This window comes from Bos grunniens, chromosome 9 (assembly GCF_055505025.1).
Source record: "Bos grunniens cultivar Pamir isolate PY7600 chromosome 9, Bosgru_T2T1.0, whole genome shotgun sequence".
In the NCBI taxonomy this organism is placed as follows: domain Eukaryota; kingdom Metazoa; phylum Chordata; class Mammalia; order Artiodactyla; family Bovidae; genus Bos; species Bos grunniens.
This window is the reverse complement of record NC_141173.1, coordinates 15,191,909-15,209,220: the sequence shown is the minus strand read 5'-3', so window position 1 is coordinate 15,209,220 and position 17,312 is coordinate 15,191,909.

Here is a 17,312-nt window from a genome sequence, read left to right as displayed (position 1 = left end):
CAGTAGGGAGGTCAGAAATACAGGATACAGTTAAATTTGAATTTCATAATGATAATAAATAATTGTATTCCTAAATTTTATTTCACATACACAATGAATAATTGCATTTGTATATGTTTTTCTAAATCTGCCCATATGCAGAGAACAAACCTGAATTTTTAATTAAAATCCCAGAGGACTCTTCTTATCAGGAAAGTTTGGAGAAATTGGTAGAGGTAAATGCTGACTTTCCTTCTTTGACAAGGGATGACCAAAGCCCAGTGTTCCAGAGACTTATACAGACAAGATTTTTTACCATTGTGCCACCTAATAAGCCCATAGAAGGGTGTATACACACACACACACACACACACACACATACACACATATATATACATATATTATTGAAACAATTGAGAAACATTTTACATTTTATACATATATTTGAGAATGTGTCTCTAAAAGACAAGGAATTTTTATTAATTACACAAAAATATCAATAATCCTTAATGTCATAAATTATATGATCAAGGTTCAAATTTCTTTGAGTCTATTTTTAACTACTTCAAATGAAAGAAAAGTGAAAGTGAAGGTTGCTCAGTCGTGTTCGACTCTTTGTGACCCCATGGACTATTCTCCAGGCCAGAATACTGGAGTGGGTAGTCTTTCCCTTCTCCAGGGTATCTTCCCAACCCAGGGATCAAACCCAGGTCTCCCACATTAAAGGTGGATTCTTTACCAGCTGAGCCACAGGGAAAGTGTGTATAAACCCCATATATTGCAGTTGATTAATACAGCTTTTTATAGATCTCCTTTTTTCGCAACTTATTTGTTAAAGAAACCATTTATTTTCCCTTTAGAGTTTTCCACATTCTGGATTTTGCTGATTGCATTCTTGTAGTATTGTTTAATAGGTTTATCTTAGTTAACAATGGAAGGAGGAATTTGAGAGAGAGGACCAAGATGGTGACATAAGAATCTTCTGAGTTCCCCTGCTTTACTGGATGCACCAATTCTATAGTTATACACGTTGCACCTTCTAATAAAAGAGATCCAGAAACTAGCTGAATGACTCCTCCACATTGGGCTACTGAGAAGGTACAGATTAAAATGGGTAGGAAAAGCTGAGACATCATTTGGTCATAAATCTATCTCTGGCCCAGGGCCATACAATCTGAAAAGAGCCCTGAATTCCCAGTTTCTCGCTTAAGAGCTAAGGATTTGAACCCCATGATTAGCATACCAAATTTAAGACTCTCACCTAAGCGATGGACTCAAAACAACTACCTTTGAAAGTCAACAGGCCTTGAATCCATCATACTCACAAAACTATACCCCCCAAAAGAGAAGTTCCTGATGTGAGAACTCACTGTGGCTGTACTCCAGGGTTTAGCACAGAGTGAGCAGGTAAAACTCACTCATCTCCCAGTGTTTCCCTGAAAACAGATTTATCTGCACACTTTAAAAGCTACCCAGTAAGAATAAACATGGTTGTCCATCAATACTAAAGAAGTGCTTAAAAAAAGACTTTTCCAGACAAACAAATGCTGTAAGAAGAGTTCATGACCACTAGACTAGCCTTACAAGAAATGTTAAAAGGGTTCTTCAAGTTGAAACTAAAGGAAGCTAACTAGTAACAGGAAAGCATACGTAAATATTGTTGACTGAAAAAAAAATGCACGACCTAAAAATTGTGAGTTAAGTTATTTGGGAGCTTTAGTGAGGATTATAACCCAGGAGACAGTGTCTCAGGTAGCTCTGAGGAACTGCTACAAAGAAGTAGGGGAGGAGCCAGGATATACAGGAGCTTTTGCTAAAAATAAACAAATGTGCTGAAGATCAAATATTATTACAATCACAAAAACAGACATTTAAAATTACTGATTTTAGTGTTTTTCTACATATGTGAAGACACTAGAGTTTGAGCTCATTGAAATTATTCCTTTGATATGCATCTTAACTATTAATATCTAGGGCCACTATCCCGTTTTTTTTCCATCCTGCATTCCCCTCAGGGCTCACCACCTAGGAGCGGGTACAATGGCTGATGGCTTGATGGTGGGCAACATTCACTATTTACTGGAATGGCAGGCAACATGTGTTGTCTGTGGTATAAAATTCACTGGTAAAGATAAATATATAGTTAAATTCAGAACATCCTAATATCAGAATGCTCATGGGCAAATCACTTATAGCTTTTATATGAAGGATGAAAGACAAAAGTATTAAAAATGACTATAATAATTCATTAATGGATACACAGTATAAAAAGAGGGACTTCCCTGATGGCTCAGCAGTAAAGAATCCATATGCCAGTGCAGGAGACTCAGGTTCTGTTCCTTGGTAGGGAAGGTTCCCTGGAAGAGGGCATGGCAACCCATTCCAGTATTTTTGCTGGGAAATCCCATAGATAGAGGAGCCTGGTGGACTATGGTCTATGGGGTTGCAAAGAATGAGACACAACTAAAGCAACTGAGCACACATGCAATGTAAAAAGATATAAATTGTAACGTGGAAAACATAAAAGGAGGGTGGGAGTGTAAAAATGTAAAACTCTGTATTAAACTTGAAGTTAAGCTGTTATCAGTTTAAAATAGAATGTTATAAATCTAAGATGTTTTATGTAATTTCCATGGTAACCACAAACAAAAGGCTGTAGTATTCACACAAAAGATGAACAAGAATCAAAGCAAAACGCTACAGAAATCATCAAACCATAAGGGAATATTGAAAAGAAGAATAAAGGAACACAGAGGAACTACAAGACAGTCAGAAAACAGTAATAGTAAGCACATAACTGTCATAATTACTCTAAATATAAATGAAGTAAATTCTCCAATTAGAAGACATGGAGTGGCTGAATGGATTGAAAAATAAAAAGGCTCATCTAATTATGTTCTGCCTATAAGAGACACTTCATCTTTTAGGAACATATAGACTGAAAGACAAGGAATAGGAAAATATTTCAATGTTTTTGAGACTGTAAACTGATACAACCACTGTGGGTAACAGTATGGTCAGATCAGATCAGATCAGATCAGTCACTCAGTTGTGTCTGACTCCTTGCGACCCCATGAATCGCAGCACGCCAGGCCTCCCTGTCCATCACCAGCTCCCGAAGTTCACTCAGACTCATGTCCATTGAGTCAGTGATGCCATGCAGCCATCTCATCCTCTGTCGTGCCCTTCTCCTCTTGCCCCCAATCCCTCCCAGCATCAGAGTCTTTTCCAATGAGTCAACTCTTTGCATGAGGTGGCCAAAGTACTGGAGTTTCAGCTTTAGCATCATTCCTTCCAAAGAAATCCCAGGGCTGATCTCCTTTAGAACGGACTGGTTGGTTCTCCTTGCAGTCCAAGGGACTCTCAAGAGTCTTCTCCAACACCACAGTTCAAAAGCATCAATTCTTCAGTGCTCAGCCTTCTTCACAGTCCAACTCTCACATCCATACATGACCACAGGAAAAACCATAGCCTTGACTAGACGAACCACTGTTGGCAAAGTAATGTCTCTGCTTTTGAATATGCTATCTAGGTTGGTCATAACTTTCCTTCCAAGGAGTAAGCGTCTTTTAATTTCATGGCTGCAGTCACCATCTGCAGTGATTTTGGAGCCCAGAAAAATAAAGTCTGACACTATTTCCACTGTTTCCCCATCTATTTCCCATGAAGTGATGGGACCGGATGCCATGATCTTCGTGTTCTGAATGTTGAGCTTTAAGCCAACTTTTTCACTTTCCACTTTCACCTTCATCAAGAGGCTTTTTAGTTCCTCTTCACTTTCTGCCATAAGGGTAGTGTCATCTGCATATCTGCGGTTATTGATATTTCTCCCGGCAATCTTGATTCCAGCTTGTGTTTCTTCCAGTCCAGCGTTTCTCATGATGTACTCTTCATATAGGTTAAATAAGCAGGGTGACAATATACAGCCTTGATGTACTCCTTTTCCTATTTGGAACCAGTCTGTTGTTCCATGTCCAGTTCTAACTGTTGCTTCCTGATCTGCATACAAATTTCTCAAGAGGCAGATCAGGTGGTCTGGTATTCCCATCTCTTTCAGAATTTTCCACAGTTTATTGTGATCCACACAGTCAAAGGCTTTGGCATAGTCAATAAAGCAGAAAGAGATGTTTTTCTGGAACTCTCTTGCTTTTTCCATGATCCAGTGGATGTTGGCAATTTGATCTCTGGTTCCTCTGTCTTTTCTAAAACCAGCTTGAACATCAGGAAGTTCACGGTTCACATATTGCTGAAGCCTGGCTTGGAGAATTTTGAGCATTACTTTACTAGCGTGTGAGATGAGTGCAATTGTGCGGTAGTTTTAGCATTCTTTGGCATTGCCTTTCTTTGGGCTTGGAATGAAAACTGACCTTTTCCAGTCCTGTGGCCACTGCTGAGTTTTCCAAATTTGCTGGCATATTGAGTGCAGCACTTTCACAGCATCATCTTTGAGGATTTGGAATAGCTCAACTGGAATTCCATCACCTCCATTAGCTTTGTTCATAGTGATGCTTTCTAAGGCCCACTTGACTTCACCTTCCAGGATGTCTGGCTCTAGGTCAGTGATCACACCATCGTGATTATCTGGGTCATGAAGATCTTTTTTGTACAGTTCTTCTGTGTATTCTTGCCATCTCTTCTTAATATCTTCTGCTTCTGTTAGGTCCATACCATTTCTGTCCTTTATCGAGCCCATCTTTGCAGGAAATGTTCCTTTGGTATCTCTGATTTTCTTGAAGAGATCCCTAGTCTTTCCCATTCTGTTGTTTTCCTCTATTTCTTTGCATTGATTGCTGAAGAAGGCTTTCTTATCTCTTCTTGCTATTCTTTGGAACTCTGCATTCAGATGTTTATATCTTTCCTTTTCTCCTTTGCTTTTTGCTTCTCTTCTTTTCACAGCTATTTGTAAGTCCTCCCCAGACAGACATTTTGCTTTTTTGCATTTCTTTTCCATGGGGATGGTCTTGATCCCTGTCTCCTATACAATGTCATGAACCTCATTCCATAGCTCATCAGGCACTCTATCTATCAGGCCTATCTATCTAGGCCCTTAAATCTGTTTCTCACTTCCACTGTATAGTCATAAGGAATTTGATTTAGGTCATACCTGAATGGTCTAGTGGTTTTCCCTCCTTTCTTCAATTTAAGTCTGAATTTGGCAATCAGGAGTTTATGGTCTGAGCCACAGTCAGCTCTTGGTCTTGTTTTTGCTGACTGTATAGAGCTTCTCCATCTTTGGCTGCAAAGAATATAATCAATCTGATTCGGTGTTGACCATCTGATGATGCCCATGTATAGAGTCTTCTCTTGTGTTGTTGGAAGAGGGTGTTTGTTATGACCAGTGCATTTTCTTGGCAAAACTCTATTAGCCTTTGCCCAGCTTCATTCTGTATTCCAAGGCCAAATTTGCCTGTTACTCCAGGTGTTTCTTGACTTCCTACTTTTGCATTCCAGTCCCCTATGATGAAAAGGACATCTTTTTTGGGTGTTAGTTCTAAAAGGTCTTGTAGGTCTTCATAGAACCATTCAACTTCAGCTTCTTCAGCGTTACTGGTTGGGGCATAGACTTGGATTACTGTGATATTGAATGGTTTGCCTTGGAAACGAACAGAGATCATTCTGTCATTTTTGAGATTGCATCCAAGTACCGCATTTCGGACTCTTTTGTTGACCATGATGGCCACTCCATTTCTTCTGAGGGATTCCTGCCCACAGTAGTAGATATAATGTTCATCTGAGTTAAATTCACCCATTCCAGTCCATTTCAGTTCACTGATTCCTAGAATGTTGACATTCACTCTTGCCATCTCTTGTTTGACCACTTCCAATTTGCCTTGATTCATGGACCTGACATTCCAGGTTCCTATGCAATATTGCCCTTTATAGCATCGGACCTTGCTTCTATCACCAGTCACATCCACAGCTGGGTATTCTTTTTGCTTTGGCTCCATCCCTTCATTCTGCCTGGAGTTATTTCTCCACTGATCTCCAGTAGCATATTGGGCACCTACAGACCTGGGGAGTTTCTCTTTCAGTATCCTATCATTTTGCCTTTTCATACTGTTCATGGGGTTCTCAAGGCAAGAATACTGAAGTGGTTTGCCATTCCCTTCTCCAGTGGACCACATTTTGTCAGATCTCTCCACCATGACCTGCCCACCTTGGGTCGCCCCACGGTGAGTTAGACAAGGCTGTGGTCCTAGTGTGATTAGATTGACTAGTTTTCTGTGAGTATGGTTTCAGTGTGTCTGCCCTCTGAGGCCCTCTTGCAACACCTACCATCTTACTTGGGTTTCTCTTACCTTGGGCATGGGGTATCTCTTCACGGCTGTTCCTGCAAAGCGCAGCCATTGCTCCTTACCTTGGATGAAGGGTATCTCCTCACCGCCGCCCTTCTTGACCTTCAATGTAGGATAGTTCGTCTAGGCCCTCCTGTGCCTGAGTAGCCACAGTGTGGGGTTGGTCCTCCTAGCCACCGCCCCTGGACTCGGTCGTGGGGTTGCTCCTCCCAGCCGCCGCCTGTGGCCTCATGCTTAGGGGTATGGGGTAGCTCCTCCTTCCCGCTACCCCTGGCCTCCGGCCTAAGGGCATCGGGTATCTCCTCCTGGCTGCCGCCCCTGACCTCCAATGCAGAGTAACTCATCTCGTCGCCGCCCCTGACCTGAACGCTGGGTATCTCCTCTCGGCTGCCCTCCCTGACCTTGGACGTGGGATAGCTCCTCTCGGCCATTCCTGTGCTGTCGCAGTCTGGCACTCTTGGCCGCCGCCCTTCCTCAAAAAAACTAAAAATAAAATTGCCATTTGATCCAGCAATCCCATTCCTGAGCATATATCTAGAGAAAACCATAATTTGAAAAAAATGCATACACCCCAATGTTCATTGCAGCACTATTTACAATAACCAAGACATGGAAGCAACTTCAGTGTCCATCAATACAGAAGTGGATGAGGAAGATGTGGTACTATCATTAAAGAGAATGAAATAATACTGTTTGCAGCAAAATAGAGGGACCTAGAGACTGTCAGACTCATTGAAGTCAGACAGAGAAAGTGAAATGTATGGTATCACTTATACGTAGAATGTAAAAAAAAAAAAGGATACAAATAAACTTATTTACAAAATAGAAATAGAGTCACAGACTTAGAGAACAACAGGGTTACCAGGGGAAGCGTGAGGGAAAGGGATAGTTAGGAAGTTTGGGACTGACATGTACACGCTCCTATATTTAAAATGGGTAACCAACAAGAAGCTACTGTATAGTCCATGACACTCGCTTAATATTATGTAACAACCTAAATGGGAAAAGAATTTGAAAAATAATGGATACATGTATATGTATAACTGAAGTACAGCACACCTGAAATTAACACAACATTGTTAATCAGCTATACTACAATATAAAATAAAAAGATTAAAAAGAAAAAAAATAGAATTAAAGACTATAACAAGAGATAAAGAAGATCATTATGTGCAGTAAAACAAGTCAGACAGGGAAAGGCAAATATTGCATGGCATCATTTACTATGTGGATTAAAAAATAAGCAATCAAAACCCCTCAAACTCATAGAAACAAAGAGTAGAAAAGTGATTGCTAGAGCTGGGCGGTTGGGGAAATAGGGAGAGGTTGGTAAAGTACTCATTTTCAGGAATAAGATGAAAAAGTTATGAGGATCTAATAATGTAGTGACTATAGTTGATAATACTGTATTGTAAAATTGAAATTCACTAAGGGAGTAGAATTTAAATATTTTTACCAAAAAAAAATTTTTTTTAAAAAGGTAAATATGTGAGATGATGGCTGTTTTGATTAACTTGTGAGGAATCCTTTCACAATGTATGTGTATATCAAATAATCAGCTGTATGCTTTATCTTACAGTTTTGTCAATTATGCCTCAATAACACTGAAAAATAATTTTTAAAGAGAATTTATATTTTAAAAATAATTTTATTTATTTATTTTTGGCTGTGCTGGGTCTTTGTTGCTGCATGTGCTTTTGTCTGGTTTGCAATGTGCAGGCTTCTCATTGTGATGGCTTTTCTTTGTTGCAGAGCACAGGCTCTAGGGCACTTGGGCCTCAGTAGGTGCAGCATGTGGGCTCAGTAGTTGTGGGTTCTGGTCTCCGGAGCACAGGCTCAATGGTTGTGGTGCATGGGCATAGTAACTCCTCGGCATGTGGAATCTTCCTGGATCAGGGATCAAACCTGTGTCTCCTGCACTGGCAAGTGGATTCTGTACCACTGAGCCACAGGGAAGCCCAGAAAAACAATTTTTTAAAAATAAACTTGGTAGAAACAAAAAAGAGGGGAAAAATAAAATAAAGGGCAAAATAGGAAAGGTTAATATGAATATGGAGAACAAGTAAAGAGAAAACCAAGACACTGGTGTGGAGAGTAAATGTGATAATATAAGTGAGAAAAGAAGGTGGAAATCTGAGAGGATACATGAGTTACACTCATTTTTCCTGTAGAAAATGAGGTATATATGCAGAGATACTCATACAGAACTTAACAGGAATTGTGGTTAATAATGATATTTTAGCCTAATGTATACAAGACAGTTTTACTTTTGTTTCACAATAAATATTATACAATCTTCTTTACTATTAAATAAATGCAGCGGTTAATAAAATTTTCTCTTTTGGAGAGAACTTTGCACACATACATTATTTTCCATGTCATTCCAGGTGTTTATGGACTCCCTTGAAGTTCTTTTATAGAACTCAAGAACGGTAAAATAATTTATCTGTGAGTTCACTCATTCATTCATTTATTCATTCAACAAGCATTCAAAGCCTTACTATGTGCCAGGAACTGTTTAGCAACTGAAGATATAGTAACAAACAAAACAAATACTTTTGCCTTCATGGAGTTTCTATTTATGAGGGCATCAATAAAAATGACTTTAAAGTGAAGATATAGTATATTAGATGATGTAAATTGTTAAAATAAAGCAGGTTGATGGATAGACAGTGTCAAGGAGGCCTTCAAGTTTAACTAGGGCAGTCAGGGATGAATGCACTGAAAAGGGGATATTCAAGTCAAAACTTGTAGGAAGTGAGGAGCTAGGCAGAACTCTGGGAGGAGAGTTCAGACAGAGAACTGTAAGCTCAAAGGCTCTGTCTGAGATAACAGAAAGCTGGATATATACTAGAAATGGGGAAGAGTCTGTGTGGCTGGATAGGAATGATCAAGTGGGGAGATGGGGCTGAGTGCTTCAGGAAAGGTAGGCCAGATTATGTGAGTCCTGGCAAGTTCACAGGAAGGTCTTAACTCTGAGTAAGTTGGAACGTACCTTGAAACAGTCTCAAAAAGTCTTCTAAGGTCATAAAATCTCACCTAATTACAGCAAATAGAGTTACCATTAAAATGTCTATTGGGCAAAATTTCTCTTTTGTCTTGGACTTTTGGTAATGAACAGTATTTAATACAAGAAAATTGCAGTAAATTTATTTATTTAAGATAATTTGGTTCATTATATCACCTGTAATTTCACCATTGTAATCTTCTTTACAAATCACTAACACTTCACAGATAGAACCTTACAATGACATCTCAACACTTCCTTTTATTTCCTTCAGCATTGTATTGACTTTCTGGCTATGTGAACTTAGAAAGGCATTTATGGTCTGGTAGACTTGCATCGAACTTTAGAATGTCCCTATGGTTTTTTCAGTGGTCATGTATGGATGTGAGAGTTGGACTGTGAAGAAGGCTGAGCACCAAAGAATTGATGCTTTTGAACTGTGGTGTTGGAGAAGACTCTTGAGAGTCCCTTGGACTGCAAGGAGATACAACCAGTACATCCTAAAGGAGATCAGTCCTGGGTGTTCATTGGAAGGACTGATGGTGAAGCTGAAACTCCAATACTTTGACCATCACATATGAAGAGTTGACTCATTGGAAAAGACCCTGATGCTGGGAGGGATTGGGGGCAGGAGGAGAAGGGGATGACGGAGGATGAGATGGCTGGATGGCATCACCTACTCGATGGACGTGAGTTTGAGTGAACTCCAGGAGTTGGTGATGGACAGGGAGGCCTGGCATACTGTGACTCATGGGGTCGCAAAGAGTCAGACACGACTGAGTGACTGAACTGAACTGAACTGAAAGTCCCTATTACTTGAAAACAGTATAACATTGATGTGTTGCTTAACTTTTTGAACCTTGGTATCCTCTCTGTAAATTGTAGGTTAAATTAACTAGCATATAATAGGATTGCCAAGAGAATGTATGCAACCTAGTAGGCTTTCAATGAGAGGGGTTTTATATTAGTTTTCTAGGGCCATAGCAAATTAACACAGACATTATCTAAAAGGTATTTAGATACCTTAGGATGGGGATCCCCAACCCCTGGGCTACAGACCAGTATTGCTTCATGACCTGTTAGGAACTGGGCCACACAGCAGGAGGTGAGCAGTGGGCCAGCAAGGGAAGCTTTATCCTCCAGCACCAGAAAAATTGTCTTCCATCAAACTGGCCCCTGGTGTCAAAAAAGTGGCAACCTATACCTTAGAACAACCAGAAATTTATTATCTCACAGATCTGGAAGCTAGAAGTCCAAAGGTGTTTCTAGACCATGGTCCCTTTGAAGACTCTAGGGAAGAATCCTTCCTTGTCTCTTTCTAGCTTCTGGTGGTTTCCCTAGCCCTTGGCCTTCCTTCGCTATAGCTGTATCTCTCTACTCTTTGCTTCCAGCTTCACATGACTGTCTTCCTTTGTATGTGTCTGAATGTCTTCATTCTGAAAGGACTTCATTCTGAAAGTCTAAAAGGACTGATGCTGAAGCTGAAACTCCAATACTTTGGCCACCTGATGCAAAGAACTGACTCATTGGAAAACACCCTGAGGTTGGAAAAGATTGAAGGCAGGAGGAGAAGGGAATGACAGAGGATGAGATGGTTGGATGGCATCATCGACTCAATGGACATGAGTCTGAGCAAGCTCTGAGAGTTAGTGATGGACAGGGAGGCCTGGAGTGCTGCCATCCATGGGGTCGCAAAGAGTCAGACATGACTGAGCAACTGAACTGAACAGCAGTCACTGGACTCAGGACCCACTTTAATTGAGGATGGCCTCATCCAAACTTGATTACATCTGCTAAGGCCCTGTTTCCAAATAAATTCACATTTACAGGTTCCTAGAGTTAAGATTTCAACACACCTTTTTGGAAAGCACACCTTTTTGGAAAGCACACCTCAACTGCTAATAATATAAGTTATTCAAGTCTTATAACTTGAATAACTCATTTACTCTAGTTTCCCTCTCTGAAATGAAGCTGCTTCACAGTGGTCATGAAACTTAAATGAGATATTTCATGTGCCTGCCATGCGCCTGACACACCCGACACAAAAAAGTCAACCTGAATTTTCCTTTTCCTGTTTAATCACAACCAGCCATCCCATTTTTAATTTTTGTACATTTTTTAAAATACAAGATCCAGCTGTCCCAAAGCTTAAAAACACTGTAGAATTTTCCCCAGTTTAGGAGATGGAATAAATGTGGAGCATCTGGGTAAACATAGTCTGTATCACTTACATTCATAGATTGGACTTGATTGCTTTGATGACGAATGTGTACATGAAACACTCTTTCAGCTCACAGGGCCTGTTTGTGCTTTCCTTCAGAGAGAGAGAAGAGGAATTGGGAGAAACAGTCTAATGATTCTTTGCCTGAATGAACTACGTAAGTAGCTTCCTTGGAAAGATGTGGTTAGTTAGTTTTCCTTACACACAGAAAGGAAATGTGTCTTTCTGGGGCTGGGTCAAGCAGTATTTTCCCAAGTTTGGATAAGAGGGCAGGAGTGTTGACTGCTGTTGTGAAACAGAACCTACTAAATTTCTAAAGAAACTTGAGTCTTGCCTCAGGGGAGGACTAAAAATACAAAAGGTAAATGTGAGAGGATCCTAGAGCCAGAATGCTTTTGCCTTGTTCCCAGGTACAGCCCAGGAAATCATTGTCCTTGCAAAGGAGACTTGTATTCAGAAAGGTGCACAATTGTAGGGCCAGCAAGGCAGAGCATTTAGGCTGTTCATCCTAGAGAAAGTCTCACAGGGTGTCAAGGAGGTTTGGAAGATGGTGATGAGAAGACTGCAAGTGTTTAGGTAGACCAGTGGAGGAGTTCTGTGAAGGTGGACACCAGGTGTCTTCATGAATTCAGGGAGCTCAGCAACACCATAGACAAGTATGTATTGACAATAATCAAATAGGAAGCACTGTGTCTCAGTGGAGGCTGGTGTAAAGACATAGTCAAGGATCAGGTGTCTCTTGCTAACAATGCTGTGAGCCACTACATCCTCCCCAAAACATCAGGAATCAGAAAGAGGAAACTAAATGGACTGATTTTGACTCCTCAACCCACTGAGTTTAAATCCAAAAATAATGAAATTTTAAACCTGACTAGATTAAATAATCTCTGCTGAGTTTACTAAGTAGTGACTAGGTGACATTTTCTAATATCAGTAAAATGGAGAGTTCAAGATAAAAATTGCATTTGATTGAGGAAAAATGATGGAAGTCATATTCTTGAACATTAAGTTTTGTTTGTAAAATTGTATAAAAATGACTCCTTCCATTCACCTCCATGCTCAGTGGCCCAATTGTGCCGGACTCTTTGTGACTCCATGGACTGTAGTCTGCCAGTCTCCTCTGTCCATGGAATTTTCCAGGCAAGAATGCTGGAGTGGGTAGTCATTTCCTAGTCCAGGGGATCTTTCCGACCCAGGGATCAAACCTGCATCCCCTGCATTGGCAGGCAGATTCCTTACCATTGCACCAACTGGAAAGTCAAGGTCCATTCTCCTAAGAGCACTTGAATTTTTTTTTTTTTCCTGCTACTCTCTTCACTTTTGACTTCTTCATCTTTTTAAAGAAACCAATTTTCTCTGCTGTTTTTGCATGTAGGTCAAGCATGGCTGCATTGGAATAACTCTTTCAGTCTTTGCATCTTTCATTAATACCAAGTCCAAGCTTTGTTCTGCTCACCACAGGACAGGCTGATAAATCAAGAGAAAAGGTGTTGGTACAAGGAATTGTGACTTTATTTGGAAAGCCAGCAGACCAAAAAGATGGTGGACTAGTGTTCCAAAGAGCCATCTTGCCTGGGTTTGGATGCTAGGTTTCTTTTGTTTTGTTTTTTTAATAGAACAAAGAGTGGGAGGTGAAGAGCAAGGTAAAAAAGGTAATAAGTTGTTGAATATTTCCTGGTTCCAGCTAGACTCCAGAGGGGATGTATTAATTTCTTCTTTCTTGAAGCCATTCACAGGTGGGCCTGGCCAGGATGTTTTCTGTGAGTTAAACAAAGATATTTTAGCTTAATTTTCAGGGCTGGGAAACAGGATTCCTTGAGATGGGTCATCATATATACTTTAAGCTATAGGCAGCACCATTTTAGTGATTAACTTGTAGTGAAAGCAATAGAACACAAATGTTAAAGTAAAAGAAACAAATCCAATATGGAGTCAGATTTGTACTTCCTTGTTACAAATCTACTTCATTGCAATGTAAGTGACAGCAGAGACTAATGTTTTTAACTTCAAATACTGCTGCTACTGCTGCTAAGTTGCTTCAGTCATGTCTGACTCTGTGTGACCCCACAGACGGCAGCCCACCAGGCTCCCCCGTCCCTGGGATTCTCCAGGCAAGAACACTGTAGTGGGTTGCCATTTCCTTCTCCAATTCATGAAAGCAAAAAGTGAAAGTGAAGTCGCTCAGTCATGACAGACTCTTAGCGACCCCCTCCCTCCATGGGAGTTTCCAGGCAAGAGTACTGGAGTGGGGTGCCATTGCCTTCTCCAACTTCAAATACTAGAGTTCCCCAAAGAAACTGATTGTTCCACTGGAAATGCGCCCACTGTTGATTAAATCACTTATTGTCAGGAAGTTGGAATTAGGATCATGTAATACTAGCCTGGTCTTATACCTCCAGAAGAAATAGAGATAGAGGAGAGAAGAGGGAGATTAGCTTAACTCATGTCAAAAATGCATCTTTACAAAGAGCTACATATTTGAGACAATAGAATAAATTGACTACATTCTCTGTGGACAGTTTGATTGACATTTTTTCCTTACAGTCAGTGCAAAGGTTAGGAAAGCATCATTAAAGAGTAAAAAGTCATTTGAAATATATAAAATTCTAATTTCTCCAAATCAGCAATAGATCCTGAATTCATCATAATAAAGTAATCATTAAGAAGCATCATTTTTTGAAGTATTTTTATTATTTATTAATTTATTAATATCCACAGCTTTTATTGATCAATTTCTGTTACTGAGTACAAGCTTGCTCTGCTCGCCTCACAATAGGCAAATAAATTGGAGACATTGTGTTGAGGCAAAGAATAATGACTTTATTTGGAGAGCCAGCAGACTGAGAAGATAGAAGTCTAATGTCTCAAAATAACCATCTTTAGGTCTGGATGCTGGGTTCTTCTTTAGAACAGAACATGGAGGGGATGAGGAAGTAAAGTCAAAAGGTCATAAGTTTTGCAAATATCTCCTAGAATAGCCCTCATTGGGAAAGGGATATGTTCTTTCCTCCTTCCTGTAGCCATTTACAGGTGGACAGGGTGAGGATGTTTCTCTTAACAAAGGCACTTTGGTTTAACATTCAGGCAGAGGGGCAGGGTTCCTTGAAGTAGGCCATTATGTATAGACAATATGCTTTTACTGAACAAAAGCAACGGGAAACAAAGTAAAAGAAACAGATCCAACGTGGAGTCAGATTTAGCTCTTTCCTGTGACACTTCTAGGAGCCAGGCATAAAAGGTGTTGGCTGTTGGCATGAAAGACATGGCCCAAGCCCTTGATTCTGGTGGAGGGAATTTCAGCCAGAAGGCAGGTGAATGTACAGTGACAAATCACTATGATAGAAGTAAACCCAGGGTACTGTCAGAGCTCAAGGAAGTGTGCTCAGTTCAACAAAACACACTAAGATACATGGCATATTTTCAATTTAAAGAAAGTTAAATAAATATGCAAAAGTGTATTAGTTTCCTTATGATTTGCTATGTCATAAATGACTTTTCAACTCAATTCTGGACAAAATAAAATACTCAATGTAAGTTTTAGGAACCTTTTTAGTGAACTTGACTGATATAAAAATTATGTACAGAGAAACTTGTAAAATGTGAGTTTAAGAAGCAAGTATTTAAGAAATGATCATCTTGCTACCTCCAAGGCAATCACCTGAGGTTTCTTAAACAGAAAGCCCATAAGGGTAGTCTTGTTCTGGTCAAAAACTAAACCTTTAAGCATTGCATCTAAACATTATAAGTCTTCATGTTCTTTTTGAATAACCAGTCACACACTCTCAGAAGAGCATAGCAATAAACAAGAAGTAAGTGATTCAGACATTTCCACAAAATGGAAATTATGATTTCAAAATAAAGATTGACTTTAGCAGTATCCTTAAACAGGTGGAGATGACTGAAGCAAGGATAACTCAAATTCATAATGCCTGTCATAATATACCAGTTGGATATATTATAACCCACAGACATTTGGAACTGGAAGCTTCATGTCACAGCTGAGTAATAGAGAAATGGTTAGATGTTCACTCTTTCAAAAGACAGAAGATGTAATAAGCTGTGGAAGCTATGATAATAAGAATTTTTAAGTGTTGCGTGCTTTTCCATTTGTCTTTCAAGTAGTGACAGTCAAAGGAAATAATGTAGTAATGATCAAACACATAGAAGTCTTGTTCTAATCAAACATTGCTTATTGGCAGAGCCAGCACTATGAGGTCACAAACATCCCAGTTAATTTTCCTCTTTCTGGACCCATAAGAAGACTGTATTTCTGACTCTCCTTGACTCAGTTCTGGCCAATAGGATGTGGGCGAAAGTGATGCAGCCCTTCTAGACCTGGCCATAAACCTTCTTCACATACTCTTGTGGCAAATTTGAGAGTTGTGTCTCAACATGGAAGAAAGCTCAGTCCTTGAGTTGCCACTTGGAGGATAATCACCAAGGAGAACAATTCTACCTACATTACTGTTACGGTAAGTGAAAAATAAGCCATTCCAATGCTAAGCCAATATGGCATGTGGGTGCTTAGTCGTTCAGTCATGTATGTCTCTTTGCGACCCCATGAACTGTAGCCTGCCAGGCTCCTCTGTCCATGGGGATCCTCTAGGCAAGAGTACTGGAGTGGGTTGATGTGCTCTCCTCCAGGGGGATCTTCCCAACCTGGGGATCCAACCCAGGTCTCCTGCGTTGCAGACAGATTCTTTATCATCTGAGACCCCAGGGGTGGGGCTTGTTTGAACTAGAGCATAACTAAGCCTATCTGGACAAATACACAACCTTTTATAAGAATTCAAGATTAATCTATGGAAGGTGAATTTCTTATCAATTTCTTTATGAACTTTTAACAAAAATAAATCAAAAGTTCATAGCATATTTTGTTTCTAAAAACAGAAAATAAAAACCCATAGAAATAATACATAAAATTGCAAAAATAAAAAAAATAGATATTTCATGAAAATAAAGATGCACATCTCTGAATCATTTGGAAAAATCAAATTTACTTTAAAAAGTAGGAAAATCCCACTGAGATACTATTTCTTACCATAAGTAAAAGTTAAAAATACAAAGCTTTTACAACATATCTTGCTGAAGAGGCTAGGAGGAAACAGCACTCTTATACAGTATTAATGAGAATAAAAATGATACATGATACAACTGCCATAATGGGAAATTTAGGAGTATCTAGGAAAACTACATATCTATTTACCTCTTGAATTAGTAGTTATTTCTAGTCAAAAACATGCTACCAAAAATAACTAGCTTATTTCTATAAGGCTATTCAAAGCAGAGCAACTAGGGACTAGTTAAGGGCTAACTGGGGACTAGGTGGAGACTGCAATAGGGAACTAGCTAGAGAAGTGTTAATATATCCATCCAAAGGGGAGGAGGGGAACAAGGCAGAAAAATAGTTTTCAGTTTGCTATTGTTTACCTAAAAATGAAAGAAATACAATTGCTTATATTAAAAGTAAAAATAGACAATGAAAATCTAAAATGTCAAATCTTTGTACTGACTTTGTAAAAAACTAAGCTGTGATGTCTTCACTATTTTTATTGTCTTTTAAGAGGAGAGTAGGGCTTCTCAGGTGGTGTTAATGGTAAAGAACCTGCCTGCCAATGCAGGAGACATAGAGACTTGGGTTTGATCCCTGGGTCTGGAAGATCCCCTGGAGAAGGGCATGGGCAACTCGCTCCAGTACTCTTGCCCTCCAGGCAAGAGTCTCCAAATCCTGTGGACAGAGGAGTCTGGTGGGCTGTGGTCCATAGTGTCGTGGAGAGTCAGACACAACTGAAGCGATTTAGCACACAGC